Source organism: Austrofundulus limnaeus, unplaced genomic scaffold (assembly GCF_001266775.1).
Source record: "Austrofundulus limnaeus strain Quisiro unplaced genomic scaffold, Austrofundulus_limnaeus-1.0 Scaffold131, whole genome shotgun sequence".
Lineage (NCBI taxonomy): Eukaryota > Metazoa > Chordata > Actinopteri > Cyprinodontiformes > Rivulidae > Austrofundulus > Austrofundulus limnaeus.
In genome coordinates, this window is record NW_013952533.1 from 1,088,666 (window position 1) to 1,103,529 (window position 14,864).

General features: G+C 37.6%; 1 protein-coding gene across 2 annotated transcripts in view; it reads right to left on the bottom strand.

Annotated features, from left to right (window-relative positions):
* pnoca (prepronociceptin a) overlaps positions 1–8,623 on the bottom strand; it is a 15,685-nt gene extending 7,062 nt beyond the window's left edge. Inside the window, exon 1 of one of the 2 annotated variants that reach the window (XM_014015567.1) lies at positions 8,516–8,623. The gene's annotated coding sequence lies outside the window, so the exon portion shown is untranslated. The remainder of the gene's footprint in view (positions 1–8,515) is intronic. The other variant, XM_014015568.1, reaches the window with a different exon arrangement.
* Positions 8,624–14,864: the final 6,241 nt, after the last annotated feature.

Consider the following 14,864-nt stretch of genomic DNA (forward strand, 5'->3'; position numbering starts at 1 on the left):
GCCCCAACCCCCATGGGTGTGAGTTGCATGTATTTTTTGCAAAATTTACAGATTTTTGAGGCTTTTTATACAGGTAAACATCCGAAGAGGTTGACATGTATGGGACAACAAAACACAGACTTGTTGTTATTGAGTTTGTCAACACGAACCGCTACCTGAGAGGCACTACAAGCCCCTCCCCCGTCAGAGTGTCGGAGCAGGACGAGTCAGTGCAACGTCAATCAAATGAGAGAGAGGGTGGGGGCRATTGCTGCATTGGGGGAGAGAAAATGTTTATGGGTAGAGTAGCTTATTTTTCCTGTAATACTTCATTAACGTTTTTTAAGACAAAGCTAACTGAAAGTGGCGCTGAGCAGAGTTACAACCAGGGATTACAAATAATTACTTTTTGCTTCTGCAGTTCGGCGCCCCCTCCAGCAGATGGCGCTCTAGGCGACCGCCTAGTTCGCCTATGCCAAGAGCCGGCTCTGAATGCAAAAATGATTTCTAAAGTGATCTGAGGGCTGATCCTTTAAGCACTGTATCTTTATTTGTCAAATTGTCTATATAACACTCTGGTACATGTGAAGCATCTGCAACATTAATTATATGCATACAGTCACTTAAAACAGCAGCTTCAAAGACTAAATTCCTAATCTCTGATCTGCTAAAAACAAAGGAGCTTAGTTAATTATACTTAGGAGTTCTTAGGAAAGCAGAGTACATAATAATGTACATTTAGAAAAATGAATAAATTAAACTTTGTTCTATTTTCCCTGGCATTMTGATTTATCTGACAGAGGTCAGAAACCTGCAGACAGGAGGTCAGTCAGACACTATGTCTGCAGAGGAAAGTCGTTTCTAAAATAAAATAAAAAAAACCTTCCAGTGTTTTTCCGCGATGCTTCCTATCAGACTGTGTGTGACGTAGCAGCTGAAGTCATTACAGACAGACGAGCTGAAGTAAATCGATTCACCTTCTCAAACCATCTAATCAGCTGAGGTCGATTGGTGCTTGAGAGGAGACGAACACATGCTTACTGCGGGCCAGCAGAATCCTTTCTTATTGATTGTTCGGATTAGATGATGTACTGTGATATGTTTGAGTATTTTAAGTTATAAACTGTTTTACCACTTTAAGTTATAAACCTGCAGCAGCACTCATTAAAACAAGGACGTTTCATCTTCAACATAACTTGGAAGAAAAAAATATTAACGCTGATTGCTTCATAATGTAAACAAAAAGCAAACAAAAATCTGTTGATAATCAATAACAACACTCAAGAAACAGATGTGTAGGATTTAATTAAGCAAATTGTGCCAACTGATTTAACTCAGCTGAGTTGAGTAAATATGAAACATTTACTTCACATTAACATTTAAAATAAATGTAAATGTGTTCTGTTCAGTTCAGTTGAGTGGAATAATTTGGTTAAGTAAATTCAACTCATCTGTTTTTCAGTGAAGTTTACATTTTTAAATTATTTATATTACTGTATTCACAGTTTTGTATCACCTTTGTATGTTTTTGCCTTGATTATGTTCTAAAAAATGTTGCTTCTCTTTTTGCACATTTCTCAATTGTTTTCAGATTTATTGGCCTTTCCCATCTTAAAGTTTCTTGTGTTTTTCTTTCCTTACTTCATAAAAGTTACAAATTAACTGTTTCTAGAAATTATTTCTATTATCTTGAACATATCAACACAGTTTTTGTTGTTTTTTATTGTTTTACTACTTTTATTACATTGTATGTACAATACGATTATCATTTTTTAGCTTAAAAAGCACAAAAAAATCTAATCAACATGTTATAAGCCATGTCTCATTTCAGGCAGACTTCAGGATTTTTTTAGTCTTTGCGGTGCGCTCTCTGGTGTTGAAACATTACATGGGGAGACACACTTGTGTTTGCATGTCTTGCTGCAGAGCTGCATAGTGTGCAGTGGAAGCATCAGTTCTGTGTGTCACTGAAAAACACAATCTGCTCCCAGACCAGAGCTGAAGCTGACTGGTAAATTATTAAGATGGATTTATCAGAACATACAACTAAAGTACAAGTCTTTTTTACATCGCTACGATTAACAAGAAAAAGAAAAAAATTCTCCTATGACTCCGGTGAACATCTACGCTTTACATGCTTCACTAGGAAATAATGAAAATTATTGTGGTTTTAGATTTAAAAAGTCAGTCAATCGCATTATAYGCAAAAAAAATATGGCAAGTATTATTTGTGGTCACTTTATTCTTTTGTTTTGCACTGCCTTCGAGAGCTGCTTGTCTGTAAATTTCATTGTGCATCTTGTACAATGACAATAAAGGAATTCTAATTTTAATTTTAATTCTTACAATGTACAATAACTTCTAATTTAGTGATATAAAACACCAGGCTTAGCTTGTCACCCAATGTGCCTTAAATTACAATAGATGCAAAGATATTTTGTTTGTTGCTTTGTTTTTGTTTTGCAGGTCCAGCAAAGACAGCCCATCACAATAAAAACAAAAACTGTAAGGCTGCAGTTTTTGTGGAGAAGAATTTTCTTCTTCCGTGTGAACTTATAAATCATCGAGAGCTTATCAATGCATAAAACACATGGCCTGAAAAAATGTGACGAAACAGCAAAAAGAAAGTGGAAACTATATTAGAAAAACACCCAGCTCACACTCTTTGTCCACGAGTGACTGCACTTTTCGATTCAAGCTCAGGTGTTCTACCAAAGCACTGGGAGCTTCACGGTTGCAGGATCTCACTAGTTCCTCAAGACTGTAGCAAAATGGTGGAGGAGGACTAGTATCAGAGCCACAATACAGAATGAAACATCTAAGATCCTGGACTATATTAGAAAGAAAGCCCCTGATGATGAACAGCTAAGAGAATGTCTCAGGCAGCGACAACCTTACTGTGAAAGAGGAGGAACAAGAAGAGTTCATAGAAAGATAAGCCTCTGCACAGCATGTACCACCTGCAGATCATTGAGGTGGCTGATATCAGCAAGTCTTTCTGGTGGTTAGAGACGGCTGGACTGAAGGACAGCCTAGAGACACTAATCATGGCAGCACCAAAGCAATAGAGGCTGAGGTCTACCACACCAAACAGAACCCAAGAGTTAGGCAGTGCAAACATGCCCCTAAGACGGACTGTTTCAGGGGCATGTTTGCACTTATGACCCATTGTCCTGCATGTTTTAGATCTTCATCTGCTTCAGCACACCTTACTTAGTTTAAAGAGGGATTGACGGACTGCTGTTAAACGTGATGACATTTTCAGTAGGTAATGTATACTGTATATTTAAACCAGATGTGCCGAAGCAGGAACATCATTGCAGAGTAAGAACTGAAGGTCCCACTGATTAATATAGAACCATGTGAGGTGGAGAGCGGCAGGGCTAAGGTACTGTTTGACTTCCAGAACTAGACTAACAAACAGGTGATGCCTAATCAACCAGACATTGTGATAATTGACAAGCTACAAAAAAATGAGCGTGGTATAGTGGTGATAGATGCAATCTTTTTATATTCAGTTTGTTTTAGTAGCTCCAAGCATGCAATTTCTGTTTGAATTATGTTAGTTACGTTTGGAGTGTGCTTTGAACGTTTTAGCTACTTTGAAGTTGTAAAGCAATTTAGTTAGGCAATTGTTTATTTTGTCACTAACCACCTGGCATGTCCAGTTCTCTTCCACTTGTGTCTAAAACAATAAAAAGGATAAGCTTCAGGCTGTTTACCACAATTACATGTCAACAAATCAAACAGCTTAAACAACTGGATCTTTCTGAAGTCACTTGCATCTTTGTGTTTGAAACACAGAGTAAAAGAGGAGCACCGGGGACAGCAAACAAACATAAAGTCGTCTCTGTGAAATCTCTGCAGCATAAACGGATGAAAGGGCACMCTGGTGTGTTCGGAACATTGTATCCATGGATTAACTCCACACGTTCTCAGCCAATTCAGCCAGGCTGCCAGAACTGTGTGCATCCGCACAACAGGGTGAGTCCCATCATCCAGCACTCCTTTTTTGTTGTTGTTGATTTCAAACCCCCCCCCCCAATTACAGCCTCTGAATGAAGATGGTTAGCTGCCTCAGAAGTAGGAAGATAAACTGATGGGGTGTGCCGAGATGGACTCAACAAATCCAGAGTCAGGAGACACACAGCGTGAACTGTGGAAATGAAGCAGTAAGTGTTTCTAATGTTTGGTGCATTCAGGTTTTACATGTTGATGTCCTGTCAGTGCGTAATGTACCAGTTTGCGTTTAAATATAGTTAACATACTAGCTCTTCGAGTTACACAAGACAATTTTAGTTGATTGATACTTTTTAAAGGTGTGTGTGTCAGTGCTTAACTTTGAGAAGTAAGTGTCTTTGTCTCTCTCAAGGTGAAGTGAAAACTGAGCCCCAGGCTAGGTTCAGTTAATTATTTTCAATTTGATATCCTTATTGACTTTCTAAAAATTTTCTGAGAGTTTTTTTAAAGTGGGGTGATATGTATTTTCCAGGCACATAGTTCAATTCTATTCCACACAAGTAACTGTTACTTTCAGCTGTTATGAAAGTGCTGTATATATCAAAAGTTACTTTAACTTTGCATCATAAACAAATGCCCAAAGCTTTGGACACTCCATCTTCAGCACATCTTCACAAAAATGCTTGGTGGAGAGGTGCTCTGTGAGGAGGGAGCTCGGCTGGGGACTGAGCTACAGGGAGGAGCTTTGTGTAAATAGGCGGTGCTTTGTACCAGCAAGCGTTGAGGCAGTGCCACAAGGATGAGCCAAAGCAATGCTGTTTTTGATGAGGGAAAGACAAAACACAATGTAAAGCTCAAAAAAGTTGATTTTTCACAATACTCAATTATACTGTTGATATTGAATTTCTGAAGCTGGTCCTCAACAAAGATTGTATCAGAGTGTGTAAGTATATTTTACATGTAAAGTGATTTTTTTAAACATCCATCTAGCATCTTTACCTGCTCCTTATTTTTTTAGGTCACAGTGTCACACATATCCAAAAATCACAGTGCCAGRGGTGGTGCAAGAGAGGGGCAGGGTCCATCACAGGGCCACATAGAGACAAACTAGATGACCAACCATTCACACTCACAATTTAGGATTATCAGTTAGCCTAACATTCATATTTTTAATCTGTGGGAGGAAACTGGAAGAAACCCATGTGTGCACAGAGACGCCAGAAAGCTCCTCGACTGGGATTTGAGAGGCAACAGCTCTACCATTTGAACTGCATGCCTTTGTTTGTTTGTTTGTTTGTTTGTTTGTTTGTTTGTTTGTTTGTTTGTTTGTTTGTTTGTTTGTTTGTTTGTTTGTTTGTTTGTTTGTTTGTTTGTTTGTTTGTTTGTTTGTTTGTTTGTTTGTTTGTTTGTTTGTTTGTTTGTTTGTTTGTCAGTTTTGTTTTATTAGGTAGTTTTCTCATTAAAGGCAGTTGGTGTCCATTACAGAATGGTTGCTAATTGAATTTCTGTTAGCACTGATATTTATGAAATGGCTAAGAATTATCTTAAAAAAAACATGTTGATTGTTAGTTCCAACCAAGATGTCTGCTAATGCTAATGCTAATTAATTAAAAAAACATTTTATACTGTAACCATTTTTAAACACACAGCTGAAAATCAGCATGGTAGTAGCCAAGACGAAACATATAACAAAATCTGATTTCAAATACAAAATCCAAGAAGCCTTCTAAAGCTAATCCTAAATGGCTACAACTCAGTTATTTTTAGAAATACTGAGCTGAAATTTAATGTAGCAGTATATGAGTGGTGACATCCCTCATCTAGCAAAAAAAGGTTTCTCATTGTATGCCCATATATTAAATGCCATATGTAAACCACACCATACTTGTCAATCATTTGGCGGGTGGCACAAGGGGTGGACAATCAGGTACCAGAGGTGGCAAGTGTCCCCCCACCGGCCACCCATCTGGCTCTGCCCCTGAATGCTGCTTTTCAATCCCAACTCCAGCTGCAGCTATGCTAAATGGCTTCAGCTGAAACTACATTTTCTTGGTTTCTTAGCATAAAACACAAAAAGCACTCACATTTTTTATTTTTAAAGGTTATGTGTATCAGCTCAAGTGTCCAGTTAGATTGAAACCCCGCTTCCCTAATCTGAGGTTGTTTAAAGAGCTATCCACAGCAGGTAAGATATCATTGCTTTTATAACTTATCCACAAAACCCGCTTCAGAAGATCTGAACTAATTCAGTCCCATCTAGCCTGCTTCATTAGCCCTATACCCTTGAATGGTTCAGGCTAATAAAGACCACAGCAGTCTGCTAAAAACAATGAGACAGCTGGGGCCAGATCACATGAGATCAATAAAATCTGTTAGGCAGATCCATTTACCTTCACACCTCTTTTTTTTCACTAAACTCCACAAATATATCCTGATTTTATCCTAAAACCTATTATATAGTGAGACAGAAGCAGGCTTCAGCACATCTTGCACCTCATTATATGTAATAATACTGTATAGGTCTTACTTGAAATCCATCTGTCACAGTGCCTAAGAAACACTTTTAAATATTATTTTGTTTGCAATCAAGTCAGAAGTGTTTTCTGATGAAAGATTTCATAAGAAAATTGTCATAGAACAGCATAATTTTCAGGCATGTCTAAAAACAGACTGTTGTTGAAGTGACTTTACCTAAATCTGCTGATTGAGCTACGTCAGCACACAACAATTACCTGACATTATCCTACATCTTGAGCTGCAGAGTCAACGCAAACCGGACCTTTCTGTGAAAACTCCCCATCCATTCACAGAACCCAGAGCAACAGTAAATCACAGCTTAATGACTAATCACAGCCAGCCATTTATGACCTTTCCCTGCCTCTTTGTGAAATACCAGTGCACTTCACACACTGACACCTCACCTCTGTGTTTAGTAGTCTCCCTGCCTTTTAACCCACTCACACCTGAAGGACTTCACCAGGAGCATTGTGGGAAGACCGTCACTGCACTAATTCTGCTCTAAATCTTGAATTCACTGGACTGTAACTTGCTTTTTTGTACGCTGCCTGTCTGTCACTGTGGTTAACAAGAAGGAAGGCTTAATCAATTATGGTCTGCACTTTTTATTTTTCTGTGAAGAAAAATTATTTTAAAAAGCAATATTTTGTGGATTCATTGTCACTTGTTCACACTTCGTTAGCGTAAAAAGAGCCAAATATTAGCAATTTTTTTCCACTGCGAATTATAGCTTCAACACTGTTGCCAGGAGTCAGATCAGATATTGATTGAATTTGTTGTAACATAAAAAAAATAACTGATTGAGAATTGTAGCAATTTTGGTCAAACCTAAGAAAAACATTGGAATGTCACAAGTTGTCTGATGGAAACAAACAAATGATAAAAGTAAGGAAAGGTGGTACGCAAAAAAAATGATTACTGCTACTAAAATATGTAATCTTGCTTGAAGAAATACATATATTGCCATCTAACATGTTAAACAAAAATCTTACCTGATCTGTCAGTACAGAGTATGAATTTTTATGACTCTCAGCTACTGTTACACCTAGCTTGAGCTCATTATCTGCAAAAAAGTAACAAAATAATATTAATAATAAATTTGTCTTGACTATTGGTGATTAGTTGTGACGAACATCTTGAATTTGACTAACTCCAAAAGTTAATCAGWMGTAGTTGTTAACATCCACTGATTAGTATATTGAAGTTGCAATATTTTAGTAAGAAGATTACCAAAAGTAATGCTAAAATACAAAGTAAGATTGTGCACAATGTGAACCACTTGGACCATGTGTTGCAAATTACTCTCATCTACAACCACACCAGATTTTAGCACAAAATAAACATAATTTGCTGAATTGCTGCTATTTATGCGTTTTCTACCTTAATTGGGTTGTGGTGACCATCATGGTTTAGACTGGTGCAGACATCTAATCTGTTGTAAAGAGCCATACAATGAATTTTTTTCCTGCAAGTTTTATTTAAATTCATCCAGTGTTTCATGAAACTGGTAAAAGACAGAGAAACGCTGCAATCAACAACAGCTACATTAATTATGGTTAAATAAGCTTTTAAATAATGTGCAAGGAACAAAAATCATTGAAATATTGTTTTAGCTTTTTCTGACAAACACAGCCAGACCCAGCCCAGGTAGATCAGAGAAAAATAAAATATCTTTGCGATTGCAAACCAAGTCCTCGTTAGAGACACTTGGTCCTGATGAACAGAACTCAGAGCCAGCAGCTGGCCCTCGTGGAGGACAAAATCACAAGTTCAGGCATCAGAACGTCACATCACATCAACATCCCCATCATCTGGAGATGATAAAGTAAGGAAGACAAGTCTGGCTGAAAACTATGATGATAACTGTCATTAAAACCTTTCATTCTTTTGTCTCATTGATGCTATTAAACTCAAATCATAGATGAGAGAATTATTTCTACACTGTAACATCACAAATATTAAAAACAGTTCTGAATGCCTGTTTTAAGATTTTGTAGTAAAGGTCAAAGGTTACGCCATTTCTTTTTCTCCTGAACGACCTCCCTCAGGTGTTTCTTACCTGTGCTGGGGGTTGAGATTGTAGGTGGCTACGTGGGGTCCGCACAGAAGGGTCAGTGTTTGTTTCCTCCCCTCGATCTCAGCGTAGGGTTGTGTTTCTCTGGCTACGTAGAAGCTGCAGGCAGCTGCTCTTATAAAGACCCACCCCTTCATCCTCCTCCTCCTCCTTCTCTCATTCTCCCCCCTTTTCAAAACTCTATCTTTCTTTCATTAGGAAGAGGGAGAGAGGAGCGGAAAGCCGACAAGGCGGAGGCGAGGCAACGATGGGGGCAATGAGTGACGGAGGTGGGAGGAAGGGAAGGACAGGATGACGGACAAAAATCAAGAACGAAAAGTATGAAGAGGTGGATGGAGGGAAAATAAATCAAGATGAAGGAGCATGGAAGAGCAAATAAGTTATTTTGAATTTGTTCATTTTGTGAATAAAAACATTAGTTCTCATTGAGTGAATCAGGTTATTAAAAAACAGCTCCCCTGAATTTAATTTAACTTCAAGGGGAAAAAAAGTTTCCAAAATCTTTTTCTTTCTTTTTAATCTTCTTTTCTTATATAAACGAACTAAGAAATTGATTAAAATGAACTCTAGTTTCACAGTAAATGTGTTACTTTTGTATTCCAAATAGTACTTCCAAATTCTTGTGCTTAAGATAAGATGAATAAACTGTATTTGCTTTGGTTGGAAATACAAACCAACATCYGGTTTATTGCAGATCTAAAGCTCCTCTTTTAACATTAAATTTGTGTCAGTTCATTTAAAATGGGCATGCATATTTTTTTAACGAGTATACTCGCTTGATGCCCTGAAGTTGCTGAGATTTATTTCAAAGACAAACAATCATTAACACTTTATAACAGGGCTATTCAACTAAACTGCTCCGGGGGCCACAGTTAATGCAGGTCAACAGCACAGGAGCCAAACATCCAACAATTAAAGTCACGTAAATAAACCAAGTATTACAAAGCTTTATTACATTTGAAATTCATTATTTTTGCTGTATTTAATCATGAATACAATATAGAACCCTATGTAAATAAAGTAGTGATAATAAAACAAAATTAAAAACAGAAATAACACATTATGCCTCCTATTTAACACAAATATAATTTTAACATCTCTTACTGGCCAAATTTTTTAAACCAATTTTATTTTCAATTTCATAGTTTTTATTTTCTTGTAGTTTTGACTGTCTTGGGTGTTCATAGAAATGTTTTTCACCAGCTTCTAGCCATGATACTGATATTTTTGTAGATACCAAACATGTCTATGTTTAACTATAAGAATTTATAATAATTAAAGTAGAAAACCCAGGGTTTGAGCTTAAGAGATGAATGAGCCAATTGGCGGGCCAAACTTTGGTCACTCGYGGGCCGGATGTGGCCCGCGGGCCACCAGTTGAATAGCCCTACTTTATACTGTGTAGCTAAGGCCTGTATTCCTGAGGCTGTGGGTTTGAGTCCAGGCTGCGTCAGGAAGGTTGTTCATCATAAAACAATTGTCAAATCTCTCATGTGGGTCAACCCACTGTGCCAACCCTCTGCTGAGTGGAGGAGCTGAAAGAGAAACAGCGGAGCTCCCTGGTTCTCTGCCATGCGTGTAAACTTAGAAAGAGATCATTATACTCTATAGGTTGTGAGGTGGGGTCTGTGTTTCTAACAGATGTTCCATCCGACCCCGCCAGAGATCAGCTGATCGCTGAAGAGTATTTTTCCCTCCATTTCTACTTGGTTTGAGGTGATACGTATTACTGCAGTCCTGATGAGGGGTGGGAATGGGTGCTACTAGGTGAGTGACCCTAATCTTTTAGTTTAGTAGTGGGTGTGATCAATCAGGAAACATTAAGGTGTCGAAGTGTCATCCATAAATGACGGATGCAGGCTGTCCCATTGGAACACTGAGCTTTAAGATCAATGATCTGCTGCACTTCTTTCAGCACCAGTTAGTGGTCTTAATGTTGTGGCTGATCAATACGTGCTCATAAAAAAAGAGCTCTGCTTTGATTTTTGTGAATTTACTACATAATGCTCACTTTCAAATCTGCTATGAAGGGGAAAAAAACGTGATAATTATTGTCTTTATTCTCTAAAGTACAATAAGTGGAAAATAATTAGGAATACAAAAATAGCTACTGGTCAGAATTTTAGTAAGCATCCGTTTTATTTTGTAAAGCTAATTAAGGATTTACTTTTGTGATAATCTAAGCTGGAAAAAATGTCTGCATTTTGGTGAATGAACTATGTGAAAACAAAATGTTGAAGCTGCTGCCAGTGGCTCCATTGGGCCACCATGGCAAGCACAAGCCTGTCACTCACTATGTGTTTACATAAACATAAGTAATCGAAATAAACTGCCAATCGGAATAAAAATGCATCACGTAAACAGCCCAATCCGAATGAGATAATCCGAACGGCGTGCATGCAAACAATTGTTTGGTTTATGATACAACATTTCTATTAGAGCTTAAAATTATCGAACGGCTTGATTTCAAAAGTGTAAACAGAGTTATTTAGGCAAGTATGGAAGTTGGAAGAACAACACAGAACGGTTGTTTGTGTTCATCACGAAAGTAAAACTTCTGTGGATTTTTGGTGAAAGTTTACACCTCTGTGCATGTCTAAATAAAAGCCTGATGCGTGTAAATGATCATCACAATCAGATTTAYTAAATCTGTGCCCATATAAACAATACGTTTGGATTATTTAATCCAAATGCATTTCAATCTAATCAAAGAATTTTGCACATGTAAACATAATGACAGCATTTTTTGTGAGCTAGGCAGACAGAAAACAGAATAGAAAGTAAGCTTTCAAAAACATTTGTTGCAAAAACAACTAGTCATATTGGAAGAGAGTTTGAACTTTAAGTGTCGTCAAATGTATTGGTTTCTAACGGGTATACGGTGTTTTATTTTATGCAGGAGATATGAGGTTAAAAATAGTTGCTTCACTTCCTGTTTTAAAGAGAAAACTGAGCTCAGATGCAATGGAAGTCAATGAGTTTGGATGTTTTCACTCTGCACTTTGGTAAATGCATATAAGGTGCCTTTCTATCCAACCAGGATTACTCAAAGGCTTTGAGTTATAACATGATCTGGGCACTTATTTACCCATTTACACACATTCTCTACTAAGTCTCTACAAAGCTATTCTGGATCAATCATTCTAGAGACTAATCGGTGCTTTAGATCACATGATGGGACACATCAGAGGCAATGAGGGGTTCAGCTTCTTGTCCAGGGACACTTCCAGGGACACACTGAATAAAAATGGAATCAAACCCTGAATTCTCTCAGTGGAGAATGACTTTAACCACCCGCCTTAAATGTTTGAGAACATTTAAGAAATGTACGCTGGGTGAAAGAAGACAAAAATTAAGAAAGTTAAAGCACACCGTTTCTGATTCAGCTGTGAGTATTATATATGTGACCCATCATATCAAAATGAGGATTAAGGGAAATTTGGTCAAAATGACCTAATTACATTTTCAGATTCTTGGCTTTAAAGGCTACCTTTTGATACCTGGATCATTCTGATATCATAATTAAATCCATATATATGACTTAATTTGTCTTGTTGGTTACAATAATACATAAAGATTTGGTCTGAATCCTAATTTGATGTCATTTTAATGAGGAATTTTTGACGTCCTTATAAAGAGGAAACCTCAAATTATATTTGAATATTGAGATTTCCCAGCTGAAAAGAAACAAAACTTTGCTAGCTCACAGGGAAAATGTCAAGATTTTAAGGCGTTTTTTCTCAAAAGCAGTTTTTTTTACTGCTCAAAAAAGTGCTTCAGAATTTTGTTTTATAATTATATTTCAGACAGTTCATTCAACTGATACATTGATAAGGATTTTATTCATTTTATTTTGACAAAATGCAATTTTTGTTAACATTTTAGTCAAAATACTATATCTGCCTATTTCTCCATACATCACTTTTGGACTCAATCCTCGTTTCGATGTGATGGGTCACATATTTCTTATTTCTTCCCAAATATATAAAAATACTGTACAGTAACCACTTCAAAGATATAAGTCATGTTTAACATGAAGGGGTTATTTTAAGGAGAGGGTGGAGGACATCTGACTGTCACTCCTCCACCATGTTTTAGGAGTGACAATAAGACATCCTCCAAACTCTCTTCACAAAGTGGCAGGACTGCATTACTGTCATTCTGCTCACCAACAAATATCTGGGCTGAAAACAAAAGAATCACGACAGGCACTCATTCAACAGCTTCTTGTGTCTGTTCAGTCCTAATTATCAGGAGAGTGTTGTCTGTTTCGCTTCGATTAGGGCTGCACAACTATGGGTGTGTGTCTGTTGTAGAAAGTTGAAATTTAACAAAAACACATAAGACATCACTGTACTATAAAACTGAAACTAGACACCACATAGCAGTAACATAATGTCCCCCGCTCGCACAGATAAACCAGAACTCAGAAGTCTTCATTCCTAATAAATGTCATGCTACTAGGTGCATCCCAAAATTGTAGTGGTTTGGGTGGGGGTCAATTTTTTTTCTTCCTTTTTTTGGGGGTGGTGGGGAGAGATTGGTTGACCTGGAGGATAGCCCCTCATCCAAGCTAAACAACCAAAGAAAATCTGAAGCTCCTATGTTTAATAGTTTTTGAGCAATAACCATTTTTGTATGTCCAGATACAACTTTTTCAGATCATTTGGGGGTCCAGGGGGTGGGGGGCACTGATTGGTGTGCCTGATGGATAGAGCTTCATCAGAGCTAAACAACAAAATAAATCTGAAGCTTCTATGTTGAAAATTTTCTGAGTTATAAGCATTTTTGCATGTCCTGACACCCCCTCTTTGAATGGAGCCCCCTCCTCAAATATGGGGTCTATCGTAAAACCGTTGGCTGACCCAGTGAAGGTCAGACTCAGTCCTGCCAAATTTCATGTTAATTGGTGCAGCTGTTTTTGTGTTATGGTTGATCAAAAATCACTGACAAAAAAAAAACCAGTACAAAAACAATATGACTCCTGCTTACACTTCGCATGCGGGGGTCATAATTATAGTGTGGATATGTATTGTATTGGGTTTTTGTTTACCTTCACACACACCCTTCATGGCTATAAATCACAACCTTGAAATAATCATTAAAATCAGATTTTTTTTCCACCACCCACTTTCAGTGCTATGTTCTCGTCCACCCTCAGTGTTTGGCTTTCTTTCGTTTTTAGAGAAATGCTTTAAAAATGTCTCTAGCTCTGTGAGACACAGAGCTACAACCTTCATTTTAGTGTTTTTACTGATAAGATTTTTATTCCTTCTTTAAGGTTCTGCAAGTTGTTTATTTTCTGAAGAAACACGCTTTGTGTACTGCATTTCTGTATGTCTGATCAGGAATACGGGGCTGACGTCTTGGAAAACTTCAAGGTAGTACAGATGGACACAGACAAAACCCCTCTTTTACTGGAACAATGTTGCAGCCATGTGAGATTGTTACAGCCACAAAACCAAGAAACGTTTGTTCAGAAAGAGGTTGCTGAAACAGTATAGACAGCCTCTTGTGGTCAATAGGCTGTTATTGAGTTTGTCCTTTCTACTACATGATTCACTGGCAGACAGCCGTCAGAAGAGAGACACCAACTGAACAGACTCGGGGAAAATGTCAGAATCATTTAAACTCGGATTGTTCTCACTGCTTATTTCTGAAAGGAAATGAAATTTTTTATGCAAAGAAACCATTAAAAAAACAAGGTTGAGTCAGTTCCTCAGGAGAGGTTCTTCTTTGTTGAAACGTTTCATCCTCCTTAATGTTCCTCCCTGATAGGGAGGAATGTTTGTTTGAGAGAGACGTAAGCTAGGAAGTTTTCTTTGTGAATGGAACCTGCCCGTCATTAAACAGGGGTGGAGGTTTCCATGTCTAACTGTCTCTCTTATTACAGTGACATTATTGTGAGTATCGCTCAGCCTTCTGTGAACAACAAGCAGCCATCAGAGCAGTTATGATTGGTTGTTAGGCTGATGGTCCTCTTTTACATGTGAACAGTTTCAGGTGTCACCTGTAAAATGGTTCATCCACTGTGCAGAGGTGTAAAGGAACAAAATATGAGTAGTTTGCTACTTTACATTCATATGAATTTTGATTATGTATACTTTACTGTAGTAGTTATTTTTCAGCCAACCTTTACTACTCCTTACATTTTAAAAATAGCCTTGTTACTCTTTCATTTTGGATTATTTTCATTGCAGCTTGTTACTGTAAAAAGAAAGAAAACAAAACTTTCCACATATACGGTGCCTCCCGAATTGAGTGAATGAATGTATGTATGTATGTATGTATGTATACACACACACACACACACACACACACACACACACACACA